We start from the raw sequence: 20,011 nt of genomic DNA, 5'->3' as shown, positions 1-20,011 counted from the left end.
ATTTGTAAATACGAAAATTCGTAATTAACGAATTAACGAATTTTCGTAAAAAAAACACTTAGAAACAAAATGAATTGCACATGTCTAGTTTTTTACGACCCTCCCTCCCTTAGTATAGACCCCCTCCCTCAGTATAGACCTCCCCCTCAGTACAGACACCCTCACTAAATACAGATCCCCCTCACTAAGTACAGACCCCCTTTCCTCAGTATAGATCCCCCACTAAGTACAGACCCCTTTCCTCAGTATAGATCCCCCCCACTAAGTACAGACCCCTTTCCTCAGTATAGATCCCCCCCACTAAGTACAGACCCCTTTCCTCAGTATAGATCCCCCCACTAAGTACAAACCCCCTTTCCTCAGTATAGACACCCCACTAAGTACAGACCCCCCTCAGTACAGACACCCTCACCCATCCCTAAGTATAGACCTCCCCCTCAGTACAGACCCCCCCTCACTAAGTACAGACCCCCTTTCCTCAGTATAGACCCCCCCCCACTTAATACAGACCCCCTTTCCTCAGTATAGACCACTAAGTACTGACCCCCCTCCCTCACTTCAGACACGCCCATCAGCATAGACCCCCCATGAGTATAGACCCCCCTCAGTGCAGACCCCCCATCAGTATAGACCCCCTCAGTGCAGACCCCCCCATCAGTATAGATCCCCTCTCCCCTCCCATAGCACCCCCTGCACATGTCCATCTACATATAGTAGTGTACAGACCTCAGAACTGCACGGATGGATATAACAGCAAACAGCGATGTGTGCCTCTCAGGCTCTCCCTCCTTCTGTGTAAGCAGAGAGGAGGAGGAGGCAGCTTCGGTCTGCTGAGGGACACAGCCGCAAGACCCAAGAGGCAGATCAGTGTAAGGCAGTGGGCGGTGTTAGCGGTGCCGCTACCCATGGGTGTCAGTTGTCACCCAGGTGCGGCCCGCCCCCCCTAGCAACGCCACTGCTTTGCTTGCTTGCTTGATTCTACTGCACTCTGTAAGCTTCCCACAGTGTGTATTAGGAGCTGCAGAAAGTCAGATACATTTAGAACACTCTTCCGGCTCCTCCTACCAATCATGATCTGCCTGCATTGCGTAAAGAGGCACAGAGTCCCGTTTATGATGTCCCACAAATGTAATATGTAATAAAAAGGGAAAGGCTTTATTTTAAAATGTCATTAGCCTATTGATGAGGGGAGAAATGAGGACATAAAGGAAGGCAAATTCAACTTCAGCTTAAATCTTAAAGCCCAACTCTGGGCACATTTTTATTTTCCCCATGTAGAGGGGCTGTGCCCGCACTGCATGGATTAACTACTTGTTTTGTCTGGGATTGAAAACATAGCCTAGACTCAACCGATCCTCCAATTCTCCAGAAAACAGCTCCCCCATGTCCAACAGTGGACTATGGGCATGGTGATGTTAGGAACACAAGACCTCTGGACCATGGGGGGGCAGGAGCCAAAGGGGACCGGTCTTGCTCTGGGAGGATTGGGTGAGTATATCTTGGCTCTCTGAACCCATAGGCAGTGGACCCATGCTTTGTGGGCACAGCCCCACTGTGTGGTGAAATAAAAAAATTGTCCAGAGTTCAGCTTTAACAGAACAGATAAGAGATAAGGGCTGTGTGCACACAGAGCAGTTGGTTTGTGGTCGATATTTCGCATTTCCTTTTTTTGATTAAATCTCAGGCAAAATTAAATAAAAGCCAGACTGTGAAGATTCTTTGGCATAGTAAAGTCCGTCTGCTTATCAGGTATGGGGGCTGGAGAGGGACACATTATAATGTATTGTAATATTGCCATGTCTTTGTGTTTTATGTTATAATTCCAGTTGGTGTCGGTCACTCATTGCTTACTATCATTTTTATAGGTCTTCATTGTCTCTCCTACTACCTAACAGGATACAAGACACAATACAAGCGCGGTGAGTAACTTCATAATTTTTACAGTATATTGTCAAAAGTATTAGGACACCTGCCTTTACACGTACATGAACTTGAATGGCATCCCAGTCTCAGTCCGTAGGGTTCAATATTGAGTTGGCCCACCCTTTGCAGCTATAAAAGCTTAAACTCTTCTGGGAAGGCTGTCCACAAGGTTTAGGAGTGTGTCTATGGGAATGTTTGACCATTCTTCCAGAAGTGCATTTGTGAGGTCAGGCACTGATATGCGCCCTTAATGGATGGGCCGCCCCTGCTATCGGGTTGATGTCAGGCCAGTCAAGTTCCTCTACCCCAAACTCGCTCATCCATGTCTTTATGGACCTTGCTTTGTGCACTGGTGCCCAGTCATGTTGGAACAGGAAGGGGCCATCCTCAAACTGTTAACACAATTTTGGGAGCATGAAATTGGCCAAACGGATGGAGGTGGATCTTTGAATCTTCTGGCCGTCCACCTTTCAAAGTTAGTTTTTCAGTCATAGTATTGCTTCTATCAATAGAGGAGGTGGGCAGAAAGAGAGGGTATAGTGGGGCACTCCTAATGAGTGCCCATCACAGCTCCCTCAGCTCTATTAATCCCTGTCACACTGGAAGATTACGTTGGTGAGGGGGGGTCGAAGGAAAAATATTTCTACTAAACCAAGAGACAGCAGCACACGAGACACATCACACTGATAGAGGGAAATGTCCTTTGTCCTGTTTTTTTCTTTTTTAGATTACTAAACTTAGGCCCCTTTCACACAAGCAGACCGTCCAGGTCAGTTTTTTCAGGCCGACCAGAACGGACGCTCCATGCACCTCTATGGAGCCATGGATGTCAGCGGTGACATGTCCACTGACATCCAATCCGCTCCGCTCTGCTAAATCCAGACAGATGGGAACCCTTTTTTCCATCCGTCTGGCGGATAGGATCGGATGAAAACGGACAGGTGGATACGCCAGACCTGAAGAGCGCATGAGCCGTTGACGTCAGCGGCAGCATGCAGGGTCAATATCGCCTAAACCCTGCAGGTTTAGGAGATATTCTTTTTACCTACAGGTAAGCCTTATTTATTACCTGTAGGTAAAAATGTCGAAGCAGGGGATACAACTGCTTTAAGTAGTTTGAGCAGCAAGAAAGTAGCAAAAAGAAAATTTGTCATACTCTAAAAACTAACCAATAAAGGGAATGTGTAGTGCCTTTGTATATAGTTTCTGTGCTCATTATGTTCAGAACCAAACAATCAAAGAGGAAGTAAATCCATCTTTAAAGGGGTTGTAAAGGTTTGTTTTTTATTTTCTAAATAGGTTCCTTTAAGCTAGTGCATTGTTGGTTCACTTACCTTTTCCTTCGCTTTCCCTTGTAAATGTTTTTTTTCTTTGTCTGAATTTCTCACTTCCTGTTCCTCCTCAGTAAGCTGTTCAGTAAGCTGTTCTGGCTGACTAACCACCGCTTGTATGATTGGGGCAAGTTTACCGAGGAGAAACAGGAAGTGAGAAATTCAGACAAAGAAAAAAAACATTTAGAAGGGAAATCGAAGGAAAAGGTAAGTGAACCAACAATGCACTAGCTTAACCTCCCTGGCGGTATGATTATTTCAGAAAAAAGGTGCTGAAAGGGCGGTACCATTATTTGCAAGGAAATTTGGCGTTTTATTCTGTAGGCCTGTAATTCTTAGGAATAACTCACTTAAATTTTTTTATGACGAATTTCCCCACATATCGCTATCGCACAATTCTGCAAGTGATTATAATTTATTATCGCTGTTTTTTAGCTGCTCTAAAACCATTTTTGACATAAAGGGACACTTTTGGACAATCTACAGTTTGCAGGCAGAAAGAACAGTTTTTATTATATAAAAGTACATGTAGGGCACGGGGCAGACCACTAGGGACAAGGGGGGGGTGTATTTTTTACATACAGTACTGTAATCTATAAGATTACAGTATAGTGTATGTAAGGTGTTTGTTTACCTTTTTGAATTTGGCGCCGTTCTCCGCCCCCGTGCGTCGTAACGTCGCAGGGAACGGAGATCGGCGGCACATCGAGGTCCCGCTCGCTCACACAGCGCGGTGGCATTGCTGGATCCAGGGACAAGGTAAGTAAACACTGCCTGTGGATTCAGCGAGGCGAGCCCGAGTCTGACTCGGGGTTACCGATTGTAGCCAAAAAATCTCACCCCGAGTCAGACTCGGGAATACCGCCAGGCTGGTTAAAGGAACCTATTTAGAAAATACAAAAACTAACCTTTACAACCCCTTTAAGTTTTACCTATAGGTAAGCCTCTATTAAGGCTTACCTATGGGTAGTGTAAATACCTCCTAAATATGCACCTTTTTAAGAGATATTTACTGGAAGACGGGGTATAGATGGATGCCGTCTCCAGCGATGATTGCATCGCTGGAAGTCTTAGTTTTGAGGTAAGTTTCACATAATGTGCTAGTATGCAATGCATACTAGCACATTATGCGTTTGCCTTGCAGGTAAGGAAAAAAAAGTGCAGCGGTATACAACCGCTTTAAATCTATATTTTTTTCAAGTCAGCTACACCTAAAATATTAAACAGTAATGCCCTGTATACATGATTGGATATCTGATGGAATCGAATCCGATGGATTTTTTCGTCGGATATCCAATGAAGCTGATTTTCATCAGTCTTGCCTACACACCATCGGTCAAAAATCCAACCGTGTCCAACGCGGTGACGTAAAACACTATGACGTGCTGAGAAAAATGAAGTTCAATGCTTCCGAGCATGCGTCGACTTGATTCTGAGCATGAATGGATTTTTCTCCGATGGACTTCCACACAGACGATCGTTTTTTCTATCGGTTTTTTATCCATAGGAAAATTTTAAAACATGTTCTATTTTTTTTCACCGATGGAAAACAAACCGATGGGGCCCACACACGATCGGTTTGTCTGATGAAAACGGTCCATCGGTCCGTTTTCATCAGACAAACCGATCGTGTGTACAGGGCTTTAGGCTTTTATCATATGATGCCAGCAGATGGAGCTCCGAGCTCCTTTTCACATTTTACCAGGTTGTTCTTATCTACATTGCTGTAAAAAGCCTGGTGTTTATAGAGCTCATTGGCTCTAATGAATGAGTTATTCTGATTAATGATATTTATTTTGTTGACCTCTAGCCCTGATGACGAGGATGCAAACCCTTTAAATGCAGCTACATCTTGGTTCTTACTCCCAATAAAACTTGTTCTATCCCATTTTCAGTCAATTGTTAGTCGCAGCAACACTTGGCTGTGTGTGCTGTTCAGTGTCATTCTTTGTCAATGGCACCCCAACACACTGTACAGTCAGGGTCAGCATACCGCAACACTTCTGCCTGACCGGCCGGGCTGCGTGTTCGGATAAGGGTCTGGTGTGGGTTATGGGGGGACCCCCAATGCCGTTTTTTCGGCGTAGGGGTTCCCCTTTAAATCCATACCAGACCCAAGGGCCTGGTATGCTCTTGGAGGGGGAACCCACGCTGTTTTATTTTAAATTTGGCGTGGAGTTCCCCCTCAAAATCATCAGAGCACAAGTCGCATGCCAAAGTCGGAGCATGCAAGACGGCGTTCCGACTTTGATCCCACTTCAATGATATTCAATGGGCTGAAGTAGGATCAAAGTTGGACCAAAGTAGCACAGGGAGCATTTTCAAAGTCGGTCAGACATGTGTCAGACCAGTTAAGACGGCTCTCATGGGGAAACATGAGCTCCCAATGTCGGAGCCAGAGCTTTTTTTCTCAGAAAATAGGTGCAGGAACTCAACCACGACCCCGTTCAGATTTCACAAACAGTAGAAGGGTCTTAAAGGGGCATTAAATACCGGGATTGCATTACATACAGAGTGCAGAGTTCAGGTGGTTACACACAGAGTGCAGAGCTGTCACTTGTAAACACAGAAACCAGAATTCTGTGTTTACAAGTGATTGTGGTGAGCAAGCACCAAAGGGTCTGAGCCAGAGGTGGTGGAACTGAGTTCCCCCAAGTTCCCCCTGAAAAAAAGCCCTGGTCGGAGCGTTTGTCGGACCAGTGTGAACCCGGCCTAAACCAAATGTTAAAGCCTAAACGTAATTTTTCACCTCTAACATGTGTTAGTAAAACTATACATATCATCACAATTACTTTGTACATCCAGGTGAATTATACCTTGTTTTTTATAGGATAAATTGGGCTTTTCTTTGGTGTTAAATAGTTAAAGATATCTCCTCTTTTTTTTTATTATCAAATGTAAACCCAATATGGTAAAAAAAATAATCATTTTTTTTTCTGTATATTTATTGTTACTACCATAGTCTACCACCAAAGAACAACCCAACATATATTCTCCTGCTCCTGGTTATCGCAGTGATACCACATATGTGTATGTTATTTGTTGTTTGTTCCTGTAGTACAGCCCAGAAACAATAGTGCAAAAAAAAAAATCCTGCCCAAAATATGCTTACCCTTACTTTCGACTTTGACCTTGACTTTTGACCATTACTTGACCCAAACACTAACCCCGGCACTGACCTAGATCAAAACTTGATCTAGGTATTTTTTCTATATATATTTTTTTTTTATTTTGTAATATTTATTTATTTATATTTCACACATGTTTTTTCCCCTCTGCAAATACAGACAACAATACAGTAAATCTTATCTCTCCATTCACAGAGAGAGAAACACAGGGGCAGGCTTCACAGCGACTGATTCCTGTGGTAGCCAATTGGAGGATACCACAGAGATCAGGTGACCCGAAATCAGGAGTTCCGGGTCCCGATCGTTAATACAAAGTTAGCACAAAGGGAAATATGCCACAGCAAAAATGTGGCCGCATATTAGTGTTATGTCGGCGTTAAGGGGTTAAAGCAATTTTTCACATCACATTGATATTTTTTATTTGAATTCTGTTTATTATTTTAATATTACACAGGCTTGTAAAAGCTCACTAAAGAATACAGACTCTGCTTCCTGCTTTGCAGTGCAACTAGATGGTTGGGCTTTACTTCTTACAATGAGGTTGATTTACTGAAGGCAAATAGACTGTCCACTTTGCAAGAACAGTTGTACTATGCAAGGCTATGGGCCAGATTCAGGTACATTTGCGGCGGTGTAACGTATCGCATTTACGGTACACCGCCGCAAGTTTTACGGGCAAGTGCTTGATTCACAAAGCACTTGCCTGTAATGTTGCGGCGGAGTAGCGTAAATCCCTCCGGCGCAAGCCCGCCTAATTCAAATGGGGTGTGGATCATTTAAATTAGGCGCGTTCCCGCGCCGAACGTACTGCGCATGCTCCCTTTTGAAATTTCCCGCCGTGCTTTGCGCGAAATTACGTCGCACCGACGTGATTTTTTGAACGTCGACGTGAGTTACGTCCTTTCCTATTCACGGACGACTTTCCTATTCACGGACGGACGATGGACGCAAAAAAAAAAACATTTTAAATGCGACGCGAGAACGACGGCCATACTTTAACATGGCAAGTCTAAATATAGGCCAAGAAATAGCAGCTTTAACTATACGCCGGGAAAAGCCGACTAGCGACGATGTAAGAGAATGCGACGGCCATGCGTACCTTCGTGAATCGTCGTAAAAAGCTAATTAGCATACCCGACGCGGAAAACGACGCAAACTCCACCCAGCGGGCGCCGAAGTATTACACCTACGATCCGAAGGCGTACAAAGCCGTACGCCTGTCGGATCGAAGCCAAAAGCCGTCGTATCTTGGTTTGAGGATTCAAACTAAAGATACGACGCGGCAAATTTGAAAGTACGCCGGAGTATCAGTAGATACTCCGGCGTACTTCTTCTGTGAATCTGGCCCTATGTTTTCTAGAGCTTAGGAAAAAGGGGAAAGCTCTGCTGACTTCCATCACCCAATCATGTGCACACAAACATGCTGTTTTTTTTATTTCTATGCATGTGATTGGGTAGTCTTTGCAAAGTGAAGCTCTACTTCATTTATTAAAGTGGAGGTTCACCCTAAAACAATTTTCTAACATTTTCTAACATTACATCCAGCATACTGATGACATGTACAGTATGCTGGTATTTTTTTTTTTCGCTGTACCTACCGTTTAATTGTTATTTTCATCCCGGCTTCCGGGTTCCAATTCCCGCGGGACTGGGCGTTCCTAATGAGAGCTTAGATGATTGACGTGTTGTGAAAAACTTCCCATGGCGCATAAAGCGCGTCACCAGTTTTCCGTAAATAGCTGACCTGCGAGTCGGCTCTATATGGCGCCTGCGCAGTCAGCTCTACACGGCGGGCGCAGGCGCCGTATAGCGCCGACTCGCAAGTCGGCTATTTACGGAAAACTGGTGACGTGCTTTATGCACCATGGGAAGTTTTTCACAACATGTCAATCATCTAAGCTCTCATTAGGAACGCCCAGTCCCGCGGGAATCAGAACCCGGAAGCCGGGATGAAAATAACAATTAAACGGTACGTACGGCGGAAAAAAAACAGCATACTGTACATGTCGGAAGTATGCTGGACGTAATGTTAGAATTTTTTTTAGGGTGAAGCCGCGCTTTAAGCTCTGGAGTAAGTGCACTTGCACAGTCTCAACCCCACTGTACGTCTATGAGCCACCCAATCCATTGCGAATGTAGAGAGAGAAAATAACCGCTCAGCAGTCTTCAGAGAACCTCCTCACTGGAACCAAACCATGGGTGCCAGCAATGCAATAGTGATGCAAAGATACGAAGGAAACTTGGACAGCCGCACTCCAAAAATGTTCTTTTAATTCAAATCGATGGTGTACTAGCTATGACTAAGCACTGAAGCTACAGTGCGAAACGTTAGCTTTAGTTCCAATCTTTTTGCTGTGGCATGTTCATTTTGTGATCGATTTTAATTAAAAGAACATTTTTGGAGTGCCGCTGTCCAAGTTTCCTTCGTATCTTTGCCCTTTCTGTGTTGCTGATATTTAACCACTTCAGACCCACAAGGTTTACCCCCCCCCCCCTCACGTCCAGGCCATTTTTTGCGATACGGCACTGCGTTACTTTAACTGACAATTGCGCAGGCGTGCGACACTGTACCTCCAAATAATGTTTTTTTTTCTGACAAATAGAGATTTATTTTAGTTGTATATGATTACCTCTGCAGTTTTAATTTTTTGTGCTATATAAAAAAAAGACACAATTTTTAAGAAAAAAAACATATTTTTTACTTTCTGCTATAAAACATTCCCAATAAAAAAAAATAGAAAATCGAATTTCTTCAGCGATTTAGGCCAATATGTATTCTGCAAAAAAATGTTGGTAAAAAAAAATCAGCACATTCCCTTCTCACAGAACGGCGATCTGCCTTGTTTAAATAGGCAGACTGTCATTCTGCCTTTCTCCTGAACGATCTGCGGGTCCCGGATGACATCACGTCCGCCGGACCCGCTGATTGGTTTTCGTTGTACCAGGAACTGTCAGATCACATACCAGGTACGTGATCTGGTTCAGAGCACCCACCCCAGCCGCAGTAAACCTATGGTGAGCGGTAGCTAATCGATTAACAAGCGGTTGGGAGGAATATGATATTTATGGGGAAAATTTGGAGATTTGGAAAATTTTCTGGTAAAATGTATTGGAGTCAATGCTGAAGTAGAAATTAAAGTGGCTTGTGCTGTTAAGGGCTTTAAATAGTTGACCCTATTTTTTTTCCCACAGAAAAATACAAAGGAAAGCGAAAGCACGCAAATAATAATAAAAAAAAAATACAAAGAATATTAATGAAATAAAGAACCATAAATACACATCCCACCAATCCCCCTAACAAAATGTAATATGTCCTCACTTAATAAATTCTATTTTCATTAGCTTTTTAAAATCTTGTAAACTGATCCATTTGTATTGTATCTCTCTTTTCAGAAACAATGGCCAGAATGTGTGCAACATCTCTTCTTCTGGTATTTGGGATCCTCCTGGGTCTCTCCCATCTGTCCTTGTCTCAGAACTGGACAAGATTTCAGCAGAAGCACATTGTAAGCCCATCGACCAGCATCAACTGTTACACCATCATGAACAACAGCATATATATCGTAGGAGGTCAATGCAAGGAACGCAACACTTTCATCTTTTCTTCTGCAGCCACAGTGCAGGCCATCTGTAGCGGGGTGTCAACCAATAGAAATGTATTAAGTACCACAAGATTCCGGCTCAACACTTGCATTCGTAGTGCCACTGCACCCCGCCCTTGTCCATATACCTCCACACCGGAAACTAATGTGATATGTGTAAAATGTGAGAATAGACTTCCCGTACATTTTGTTGGCATAAGAAGGTGTTAACAACCTCAGTACCAGCATGTTACACCCCTTTCTTTTTTTCATTTGTCATAGTTTGAGTGGCAATTACTTGGTCAAGCAACGCTATACCCAAATTAATTTTATATCTTTATTTTTAACGGATAGAGCTTTCTTTTGATGCTATTTAATCACCTTTGCTTTTTTTTATCTTTTACTATATAAAGAAAAATGACTACTAAAATGTTTCTCTTACTTTCTGGTATAAAAAAAATACCCAATAAAAAATCTTTCATCATGAAATCATGCCCAAATGTATTCTGTTACATTTATTTTGTCAAAATAAATAAATAAATGTAGATTGTTTACACTGTTAAGCCCTGTACACACAATCGGTTTGTCTGATGAAAACGGACCGATGGACTGTTTTCATCGGACAAACTGATCGTGTGTGGGCCCCATCGGTTTGTTTTCCATCGGTGAAAAAAAATAAAACATGTTTTAAAATTTTCCTATGGATAAAAAAACGATAGAAAAAAACGATCGTCTGTGTGGAAGTCCATCGGTCAAAAATCCACGCATGCTCAGAATCAAGTCGACGCATGCTCGGAAGCATTGAACTTAATTTTTCTCAGCACGTCGTAGTATTTTACGTCACCGCGTTTGGAAACGGTCGGATTTTTGACCGATGGTGTGTAGGCAAGACTGATGAAAGTCAGCTTCATTGGATATCCAACGAAAAAATCCATCGGATTAGATTCCATCAGATATCCGATCGTGTGTACAGGGCTTAAGAGTTTAAAAACTGGTACATACATTTGAAATGTATGAATCCTGATTGCAATTTCTTCACTCTAAAATGCCAGGACTGTACAAACACCACCAAGATGACCACTTTCCAGAAAGTAGTTACCCCCAAGGTATGCAGTAAGGGGCGTGGTGAGTATTATAAAGATCTCATTTTAACTTTAAATTGTTTGGAAAACAAAGCAAGTAAATTAAATAGAAATGTATTGCATTTGTCATTTTAAGCTTTTTTTACACACAGCATGGGCTTACTTACATCTACACTCCAAACACATTTTGCTACTCCTCCAGGGTATGGCGATACCACATGTAAGAGTTTTATGGTGCCTAGACACATAGAGGGGCCCAAAATCCAAGAAGCACCTTCACGCTTTCAAGGGGCATACATTACGCATCTCATTTTCTGACTACCTACCACAATTTTGGAGGCCTTGAAGTGCTAGGACAGTAGAAACACACACAAAATGACCACATTTTGGAAGACAGACATTCAAGGTACTTGCAATAAGGGCATGATTAGTCATTTTCAAACATATTAGTTTAAAAGGAGTTGTAAACCCTCATGTTTTTTTGCTTTAATGCATCCTATGCATTAAGGTGAAACACTTCTGACCCACCCCCAGCCCTCCGTTTTACTCACCTGAGCCCATTTATTCCCACAGTGGAGATGCGCTCTACATCTCTGCCCATTGTCTTGGCTCTTGATTGGATAGATTGATAGCAGCGCATTGTCACATAATTGTTGCATCAGTTTAAAGTTTTAGTAAATAAACCCCACTGTGTACTTAAAAGTGGGGTATGCCTGTACCAGTACATACATGTGCAATATTTCTTTAAATTCACATGTTTTGTTGCCTCACAACCTGGAATTACAATGGATTGTTTGAGGATTTTCATCATTTAATTTACAGAACATGCCCACGACTTTGAAGATGTTTTATTTTTATTTTTTTATTTATTTTATTGTGAAGCAAACAACAAAACAACAAATAGGACAACATAACAGAAAAGGTCAATGTGCATAACTATTCACCCCCCTAAAGTCAATATTTTGTAGAGCCACCTTTTGGTTATCACAGTTCCAAGTCCCTTTGGATAAGTCTCTATGAGCTTGCCACATCTTACCACTGGGATTTTTGCCCAATCCAAAACTGCTCCAGCTCCTTCAAGTTGGATGGTTTGCGCTTGTGAACAGCAATCTTTAAGTCTGACCACAGATTTTCTATTGGATTGAGGTCTGGACTTTGACTAGGCCAACACATTAACATGTTTCCCCTTAAACCACTCAAGTGTTGCTTTAGCAGTGTGTTTGGGGTCATTGTCCTGCTGGAAGGTGAACCTCCATCCTAGCCTCAAATCACACACAGAGTGGTACAGATTTTGCTCAAGAATAGTAATGGCTTTCTTCTGGCCACTCTGCCATAAAGCCCAACTCTATGGAGCATATGGCTTATTATCATCCTATGTACAGGTACTCCAGTCTCTGCTGTGGAACTCTGCAGCTCCTCCAGGGTTACCTTAAAGTGGAAGTTCACCCTAAAACAATTATATAACATTACATCCAGCATACTAACGACATGTACAGTATGCTGGTAATTTTTTTTTTTTCGCCGTACATACCGTTTTATTCTTATTTTTCCCCTGGCTTCCGGGTTCTGATTCCCGCGGGACTGGGCTTTCCTATTGAGAGGTTAGATGATTGACGTCTGGTGAAAAACTTCACCTGGCGCATAAGGCGCGTCACCAGTTTTCCGTAAATAGCCGACCTGCGAGTCGGCTCTATACGGCTCCTGTGCCCGCCGTGTAGAGCTGACTGCGCAGGCGCCATATAGAGCTGACTGCGCAGGCGCCATATAGAGCCGACTCACAAGTCGGCTATTTACGGAAAACTGGTGACGCACCTTATGCGACAGGGGAAGTTTTTCACCAGACGTCAATCATCTAACCTCTCAATAGGAACGCCCAGTTCCGCGGGAATCAGAACCCAGAAGCCGGGGGGAAAATAAGAATAAAACGGTATGTACGGAGAAAAAAAAATAATAATACCAGCATACTGTACATGTCGTTAGTATGCTGGATGTAATGTTATATAATTGTTTTAAGGTGAACCTCCACTTTTGTTCTGCCTCTCTGATTAATGCCCTCCTTGCCGGTCCGTGAGTTTTGATGTGCGGCCGTCTCTTGGCAGGTTTGTGGTTGTACCATGTTCTTTCCATTTGGTTATGATAGATTTGATGGTGCTCCTAGGAATCATCAAAGATTTGGATATTTGTTTTATAACCTAACCCTGACTTGTACTTCTCAACAACATTGTCCCTTACTTGTTTTGAGAGTTCCTTGATCTTCATGGCAGTGTTTGGTTAGTGGTGCCTTTTGCTTAGGTGTTGCAGCCTTTCAGAAAGGTGTTTAAATGTAATGACAGATCATGTGACACTTAGCTTGCACACAGGTGGACATGATTTCACTAATTATGTGACTTCTGGAGGTAATTGGTTGCACCAGAGCTTTTTATGGGCTTCATAACAAAGGGGGTGAATACATACGCACATGCCAATTATCATTTTTTTATTTCTGAAAAATAGTATTAAATACCGTATTTGACAGTGTATAAGGTGACCGGGCGTATAAGACGACCCTCTAATTTTACAGTTTTTTTATATTTTTTGCCTGTACTCACTGTATAAGACGACCCCCCTTCCGAGGCTTCCGACGCTTCATATTTCTTCCTTCTGGAGCCATATTCTTCTTCATTCTTGCTGGAGCTGGAGCCATATTCTTCTTGATGGAGTTGGAGCCAATCACGGCGAGCGATTTATTCTATTAATGAATACAAAGCCTGCTTGGATTGGCAGAGGCTGTAACATCATCAGCCCGCACCTCTCTGACTCTCAAAGCCAAGCCGAGCAGGCTACTGTATGTAACCTGCTCAGATTGGCAGAGGTTGTTACTCCAATCCGAGCAGGCTCTGTATTCATTTGAATACATCGCTCACCGGTATTGGCTAAGCGGTATATACTGTATGTAGCCAAAGCTACATACAGTATTAGCGCACCTCTAGCAGGCATGCGAGCAGCTGACCCGGCGTATAAGGCGACCCCTGCTTTTTGGCCATTTTTTTTAAGTGTAAAAGGTAGTCTTATACGCCAGCAAATACAGTATATGTTTTTCTAATTTTACTTCACCAACTTAGACTATTGTGTTCTGATCCATCACATATAATTCAGATTAAAAAACTTTTTTGGTTATTTGGATGTTCTTATATTACTGATCTCATCAGCACAGCAATTTCTATATTCACTGTAGTTTAACCCTCAAATCACACATCCTTTAAAGGGATAGCACACAGTATTAGAACACATTATATATATATCACTGATAGGCAGCGCCACCCGTAACTCTTTTTGTCATTATTTCTCATATTCCCCACCCTGGTGAGAAATTGGGGTAGGGCAGTAGCCAGTTTTAGGTCCTCAGCGCAGAATTTAAAATCTACTTATTTATCATTGTTGTATCACCACCCCACCTCTCCACCTTGCCCAATCAGAAAACGCATTGTATTCATTCAGAAAATTAACAGCCCGTGTACTGAGTGGACAACATCCTGTGTCCACAATACATTAGGCCGGCTGCTTATTACAGTACCCAAAAGCAAGTGGAGAGCACTGTAGTAGCGTTGTCTAATTCCGTTATGTTCTACCTTACAGGGGCATTGGCTGGGTATGGTACATACATAGTTATATTGATCCAAGCTGAACTAGTGTAACTATGTAAAAATATACCATACCTGGAGTTCTTACTTCACGTGAACCTGTGCATTTCCCATACAGGGTATAACAACTACACATACAAGAGAAGTATGGTTAAAGCTTTTATTTTTGGCCATACTTCTTTTGTGGGTCACAGGAGTGCACCTACTTTTGCTCTCCTGTTACCCAGAGTAAAATTTTAACAGGCTAAAGACCGCTGTCAGTGGACGTCACAGAGCCGCTCCAGACTCTGAAAGGATCCCTACTATATTGTCGGGGTCCACCCAGCTGCCTGATTGACAGTTGGCTTTGGCTGTCAGCACATGGCTCAGAGTTAAAGTAAGCTGTGCCCACAACCTGTCCAGATTGGCGCTCTAGTGAGCACACATCCTAAGACATCAAGAAAAAACATTAATTAGCCAAAAGAAAATAAAAAAGGTAAATATACGCTAATCTTCAACTTTTCACAGCTTACAACAATAACAGTGCATCCAAAACTGATATTCCTGGTTTGTGCAAGTGTTGGCAGGAGCTGAAAGGCCCATTAGCTTCCTATAATCCTCTGGTACTCCAACACTGGGAACTGTGCACCTCAGTTCCCAGCCCCGCCCACCTGCTTCAGACAATCCAATGATAAGTGCTCTTTTGGGAAGGACTGGAATATGACAATAATGATGTACCCGCATGTTACAATGTACTTCGGGGGTCAGCAACCTATAGATCGCGATCTACCAGTAAATCACAGACAGGTGACTGGTAGATCTCGGTCTGGGCTTGCTGACCTGCCATTCCAGAGTATCAAACAGAGTGCAATGTAGAGAGATTACTTGTAAAGTTGGAGCTGTAGAAGGGAGCAAGAGCCACATAAGCTGACAGCTCCTCTGTAGTGCTGGCTCCTGTCCCATGCAGCGTGATGCCAACTGCACTCCTCCTCTTATCCCGGCTAGCGGTCCACATAGTGGTGCCAGCAGCAGGAAAGAAGAGATCTTCAGGTCAGTGTGAAGCAATACACTGGGCATAATAGTACAGGGCTGCTTTCACGCTGATGCACTGCGGTTTAACCACAAAGCGGATGCAGAGCAGTGTACCTTCAGCTTTCCTGCAGGTTTGCTGTGCTTAGCCATAGACTTATTTTATATCCTGCTGTTTTACCACCTCCTAACTTTAGTGTGAACAAGCCCTAAGGGTGCCGCAGCTGAATGCAACTAAGGCCTCGTACACACGAGGGGACATGTCCGATGAAAACGGTCCTTGGACCGTTTTCATCGGACATGTCCGCTCGGAGATTTCGGTCTGATGGTTGTTCACACCATCAAACCGAAATCCGCGTGGACAGGATACGCGGTGACGTGGCCGTCGCCGCGACGATGACGCGGCGACGTGCGCGACCCTGGAAGGTCAATGCTTCCATGCATGCGTCGAATCACTTTGACGCATGCGAGGGCTTTCGGCCGAGCGGACATGTCCGGTGAGTCGTACAGACGACCGAACATGTCCGACGGACAGGCTTCCAGCGGACATGTTTCTTAGCATGCTAAGAAACATTTGTCTGCTGGAAACCTGTCCGATCCGCCGGAAAATTGTCCGGTCGGCCGTACACACGACCGAACATGTCCGCGGAAACTGGTCCGCGGACCAGTTTCAGCAGACATGTTCGGTCGTGTGTACGAGGCCTAAGGGCTCATTCACAAGTGCAGCAGGCACTGCTGCTCCTCTAAGAAGTGATCCAAGTGTGTGTGTTGACAGGTGGTGAGGAGGCGATATGTTGCTTCTTCACCACCTGATTTAAACCCATGAATGCACGCAATTGCGACACAGTAGTACAGCAATTTAAGGTTTAAATCATGTGTGAGGAGACGACACTGTGATCTGTGATCTTTGACTTCTCTAGTGTTGATCAGGTAGATCTCCACCTCTTTAAGGTTACATATCCCTGATGTACATTGTCTACTCATAAGGTATTTTTTCCCTCAATAAAACTGGCAAAGGAATTTATTAACTGAATTTAGGCAAAACCTTGAGAGTCTTTAGTAACATCACAGTGAGATGCTGCAGTGTATAGAAAGGTGTCACCAAGGGACTCTCTGATTGGCCGTCATATTCCACAGCGAGTCTGATCTCTGTAATAGGGATCCACCATATATGGTAAGAGGCCAACTTTACTTTATGAAGCATCATATTTCAAGTCATTGGAGATTACTTACAAATGGAATCCAGTAGACATCTTGCAAAATTTCAGCGCTTTTCAGCATAGAATAATGCAGAAATCTGTCTGAAAAGATTCCACATTCTGCATCTTTGCTCATGAATATGAACTTTGTGAGATATAATTGTTAATCACATAAGGCACAAATTAATTTTTTCATACATAGATTGTTTATTCATATGCACTGTTTTGAGCACCTTAGAGCAGGGGTGTCAAACTCAATTTCATTGTGGGCCGCATAAGCATTATGATTGCCCTCAAAAGGGTCAATTGTATCTGTAAGATTAGAAGTCCAGCGCATCCCCTCCCCTTACATTAGATGTCAAGAGCCACCCCACCATCAAAAGCTGAGTCCCCCACTCTCCCTTACATCACAGTGCACCCCCCTTTCCTTATGCTGCTGCTGGGAAGAAGCGGGATGCATTGCTTAAAAACAGAAAGTAAGGGTCTTTGAGTAGGACCAGAGAAGGGCTGGAGAGGTGTGAGGCCATATGAAATGACCTGGAGGGCCGGATTCGGCCTGCGGGCCTTGTGTTTGACACCTGTGCCTTAGAGTGTCACTTATGCACTCATCTATTTAGTATTAGTCTTAATTTATTAAGGCAATTTACCTCACAAACTATTGTGTACACATCCGTTACTTTTTGTTCATTCAAATACATTGTGTTACATACTTTAACACAGGGAATAGCGCACCATTTATATTAATGACATGAAAGGGTCTGACTGATTGGATACAAATTAAATGGAGTGTTTAGCTATACCAGGGTTGTCCAACTGGCAGCCCTGACTGCCGCTCTTCCTGTCAAATCCCAGCTGTCAAAGCGATACAAAGTTTATGAACAGTTCACATGCTTTATTCAGAAATACAATGTAACAATGTTATTACATGGTATTTATTCAGTTTTATTTATCTACAAAAAAAGGTTGACTTTTGATCTCCATATGTCAGTTGAAGTAGCCCTGGCAGTAAAAATAAAATGTCCTAGATAAACTTTTTTTAATCATTCGTTAACAGGAATAAGTCACAATTAAAGCGGAGGTTCACCCTAAAAAACAACTTTCTACCATGCCATCCAGCATACTAGCGTCAGCTACAGTATGACTTTATTTTTTTTATTGCGCTGTACTCACAGTTTAATCCATTAGTTTCGTTTCAGACTCCCGCGGGGAGTAAGCGTTCCTATGAAGAGGGGAACATCATTGACGGCCGGCTATGGCGCGTCTCGCTTCCAGAAAATAGCCAGGGTAGGACTCGGCTCTTCACGGCGCTATAAGGCGCCTGCGCACAGACTAGGAGCTGACTGCACAGGCGCCGTGAAGAGGCAAGTCCTATTTTGGCTATTTTCGGGAAGCGTGACGCGCCATAGCTGGCCGTCAATCATGTTCCCTTCTTCATAGGAACGCCTACTCCCCGCGGGAGTCTGAAACTTAACTAATGGATTAAACTGTGAGTACAGCGGAAAAAATAAAAATAAAGGCATACTGTAGCTGACGCTAGTATGCTGGATGAACTGGCGCTTTAAGCACTTACTGCAGCCTCCAAGAAGCAGAATGTTTTTTGGTTCCAGTCACCAGTTCACTGATAATACTTGTTGGCCACAATTAATCTTTAAAATGTATAAAGGGGAATGGATAAATTTAGAGGTAAAATGAGAAATGCCTTTTAGACTTAAACCTCTTAACCAACATTTGTTTCAGAGTCTATTTTATTATCACAAATTAATAATAAACGTACCACAGTATAGTACAGGAATTACCTCGTTAGAACAACACATCACACATCCTATGACGTCAAGAAAAAACATTCATTAGTCAAACACGTAAATATACGACAATCTTCAACTTTTCACAACTTCCAACAAAATCAGTGCATCCAAAACTGATATTCCTGGTTTGTGCAAGTGTTGGCAGGAGCTGAAGTGCCCATTGGCCTATTATAATCCTCTGGCACTCTGACACTGGGAACTGTGCACCTCAGTTCCCAGCCCCGCCCACCTGCTTCAGACAATCCAATAACAAGTGCTCTTCTGGGAGGGACTAGAATATGACAATAATGATGTACCCGCATGTGTCAATATCTGCACCTTCCCCTTTAGCTATCCATTATCCATCTAACTAGTAACTATTGTTACCCCCTCTATTTAAAACACAAACATCTTTCAATAAATAACACAATAATACAGATGCATATTTACATTTATCCTGTGGCTGCCCACGTTGTTCACATACATCCCACACAATGGGCCCTCTCTGGAGATCAGAGTGTCTTTGGCCTCCAGAGGTGGCCCTATAGAAGGCCAGCACAATGACATAGCTCCTAAAATAAAAAAGTCCCTGGGTCCTGCTGATCCAAGAACACCTGCTCCAGCACCCTACAGCACATTTATGCAGTTACTGTTGAATGGAGTGATCTCCAGCCTGATAACAGCTGCATAGTTCTGGAAGTGAATTCCAGAGGAGGTAGAGCCATTTAATGGTGTGGGAGTCCCAGGGCTCAAGTCCTGCGGGAACGCGTGGGAACAGAGTTCCTGCACTTTTTTAACAGCAGGAACGCAGTTCCCTTTGCAGGACTAGAGCAGCCGAGCCGCCCAAGCCAATCCTTCACTAAGCGGCGATGCCCAGCTCCAGTCACTGTCAGGGGCAGGCGAACCTTAGTAATCCTTTATGTTACTGGCCGCTTCCTGTATATGGATTCATCGGGTAGTGTGCGGGTATTCCGTCACTTCCTCGATGCCGCAATGTCTCCTGGGAGCTTTTGTCATTGTTCCCAGGAGACATTGCGGAGGTCTGCCGCGAGTTATCCCGGGATTTAGAAAGAACTTGCGGTTTAGTAATTATGCATATGAGTGTATCTTTTTTTTTTTTTGGTGGGGGAGTGGATCTTGGGTGGGAGTTCCCACACTTTTTCCCCAGGACTTGACCCCTGTGTGGGACACAGATATATGTAAGGAAGTATCCACCCATGTTAGAAGGGATTGTTCACTACTTCTGACCAGCAATGATTGGGGGGGGGAAGGGGTTTGTTCACTGCCACTAATGATTAGGGAAGTTGGGGGGAGGGTGATAATGACTTTGTCCACCAATGGGAAGGGCTATTGTT

General features: G+C 43.4%; 1 protein-coding gene across 6 annotated transcripts in view; it reads left to right on the top strand.

Moving 5' to 3' along the window:
• Positions 1 to 9,977, top strand: part of ANG (angiogenin) — an 89,806-nt gene extending 79,829 nt beyond the window's left edge. For 5 of the 6 annotated variants that reach the window (XR_005743528.1, XR_005743525.1, XR_005743527.1 and 2 more), the window contains 2 exons: positions 1,866 to 1,919; positions 9,776 to 9,977. The gene's annotated coding sequence lies outside the window, so the exon portion shown is untranslated. Of the gene's footprint in view, positions 1 to 1,633; positions 1,750 to 1,865; positions 1,920 to 9,775 lie in introns of those variants that run through there. The other variant, XR_005743529.1, reaches the window with a different exon arrangement.
• The last annotated feature ends 10,034 nt before the right edge of the window (positions 9,978 to 20,011 follow it).

The sequence above is a fragment of the Rana temporaria genome, chromosome 9 (genome assembly GCF_905171775.1).
Source record: "Rana temporaria chromosome 9, aRanTem1.1, whole genome shotgun sequence".
Taxonomy (NCBI): domain Eukaryota; kingdom Metazoa; phylum Chordata; class Amphibia; order Anura; family Ranidae; genus Rana; species Rana temporaria.
Note: the sequence above shows the minus strand (reverse complement) of the source record. Positions and strands in the feature narration are given on the sequence as shown.